The sequence below is a fragment of the Populus euphratica genome, unplaced genomic scaffold (assembly GCF_000495115.2).
Source record: "Populus euphratica unplaced genomic scaffold, PopEup_1.0 scaffold454.1, whole genome shotgun sequence".
NCBI classification, from domain to species: Eukaryota; Viridiplantae; Streptophyta; class Magnoliopsida; order Malpighiales; family Salicaceae; genus Populus; species Populus euphratica.
The window spans coordinates 134,467-137,175 of record NW_011500336.1 but is presented as its reverse complement, the minus strand read 5'-3'; positions in this window follow the sequence as shown (position 1 = coordinate 137,175).

Here is a 2,709-nt window from a genome sequence, read left to right as displayed (position 1 = left end):
AAAAAACCTAACCTGTTTTCCAACCACTTCTCCCATCATAAAAAAAAAGGTAGACTGACAAACAACCTTTATTTTTTAATTTTATTTTTTTAAGTAGGAGGAACGACTTCAAAAGAATAATAATAAAAAAAAGATAAGGTCAAACATGAGATTTTTTTTTTCTAACTTTAACTTTAAATTTCTTTTATATATATATATATATATATATGCTCATGTGGGGGGGGCTATTCAAATTGAATTGAGATTGATTTTATGAAATTTTTAAATATAATATCATTTAATTTTTATTTGGTTTTTGAATAAGATTATAATATTCTTTTCCTAATATTAATAGGTGGTTTTTTGGTGTAGCCCTACATGATATTTGTTTTTTGAATTTTATTTTATCATTTTCCAACATGTATCTATTTTTTTTATCACTTGATAAAATAAAATATTAATTTTAAAAAATAAAATTATTATACACAACCAAATTCATAATTCATATTGTGAGATCAAATATCTGGATCGATATTTATCTCTTCACTTTTTAGTTAGTATTAACCACTTTCTAGGTTGGGATCCCAACCTAGTGGTATTCAAATTGAATTGAGATAAAATAAATTAAAAAGATTATGCAATAAAAAAAATAAAAATTATGAAAATTTTAAATATAATATCATTTAATTTTTATTTGGTTTTTGAACAAGATTATAATATTCTTTTCCTAATATTAATAGGTGTTTTTTTGGTGTAGCCCTACATGATATTTGTTTTTTGAATTTTATTTTATCATTTTCCAACATATATCTATTTTTTTATCACTTGATAAAATAAAATATTAATTTTAAAAAATAAAGTTATTATACACAACCAGATTCATGATTCATGTTGTGAGATCAAATATCTAGATCGATATCTATCTCTTCACTTATTAGTTAGTATTAATCACTTTCTAGGTTGGGATCCCAACCTAGAGGTATTCAAATTGAATTTAGATAAAATAAATTAAAAAGATTATGCAATTTTTAAATACAATATCATTTAATTTTTACTTAGCTTTCAAATAAGATTATAATTGTTTTCCAAATATTAGTAGGCGTTATTTGGTGTACCCTATATGATATTTTTTTTTGAATTTTATTCAATCGCTTTTTTGTGTATGTCTATTTTTTGTATTGCTTGATAAAATAAAATATTAGTTTTAAAAAATAAAATTATTAAATACAATCAGGTTTATGATTTATATTGTGAGATCAAATATCTTATCTAAATCTATATCTTAACTTTCTAGTTTTATCTTTAGTTAGCATTAACCAATTTTATTTTTTATTTTTTATATTTATTGACATATATGATTCTCAATTTATTTAATTGAATATATACAAAAGCCTTTTGATTTATAATTATTTTTTTAGTTTCAAACAAATGCAGTGAAAACACTTTTACATTCATTTTTCTTAAGTTCATTTTTTTTTTTAAGTTTATCCCATGGTGAAGCATGAAGCAACCAACATATGTTATCCAATTTTTTTTAGGTTTCAAGTTTATATATATATTTGAAATCAATGTCAACTCTATACATCTACCATCATGATCATATTTCTCACATAATTATTTATCAAATATAGTAAAAGAACTTATATGTAAAATATTTTATAGACATAAAAATACTTGTATTTATAAAATATTTTTTTAAGATAATTACCTTTTTAATACCAAAAGAAATATAAGAAATGAGTATTTATTTTTCCTAGTCATATATATATTTGTTTTATTTTATAGAAATACATTATCGGTCATATAATACTAATTTTATTCATGTAAAATATATTTATTATTAATAAAAGATTTTTTTTCATCTTTAATATTAATTTATATTTGATTAATAAATTTAATGTTTGATTAATAAATCTAGTGCATGCCTCCACAATGTTTGATTAATGTAAATGTAAAATACATTTATTATTAATAAAATATTTTTTTTCATATTTTTTTATCTTTAATATTAATTTATATTTGATTAATAAATTTAATGTTTGACACGCAATGTCTTGAATATATTTTAATTAACCACTCTTTTTTAATTCTAGTGCCTCGATTTTTTTAGCTAAAGATGCAAACTTGGTTTGGAGGTCATGATATTCCTTAAGGTTACACATACCTTCACTAGATGTATGAGGTTGAGTTTTACTCGATGCCTCATGAGTACATGCAGTATCCTAATTTTGAGCATTTTCAGCTAACAAGTCAAAGTACTTCATTATTTCATTAGGGTCTTTATCTTTAAAAGTTTCATTGCACATCAATTCAATCATTTGCCTATTTTTAGGTGTTAACCCTTTATAAAAATATGAAACCAATATCCATATTTCAAAACCATGATTAGGACAAGTATTAAGCAAGTCTCGATATCTATCCTAACATTGGTAAAATATTTCTTCTTATTTTTGAGGAAAATTGGTGATTTGTCTTTTGAAAGAGTTTGTTTTATGAGAAAGGAAAAACTTCTTTAAAAACCATTGTTGCATTTCATTCGAGCATGAATGGATCCTGGTCTCAAATTTTATAGCCATGTTTTAGCTTTATTTTTTAATGAAAAAAAAAAAGCTTTAATCTGATTGTGTTCATGCTACAATTTAAATTTTATAGGTGTTGCAGACCTTCTTAAATCCCTTAAATGCAAGTATGGATTTTCATATTTTTGAGGAAAAGTGGTGATTTGTCTTT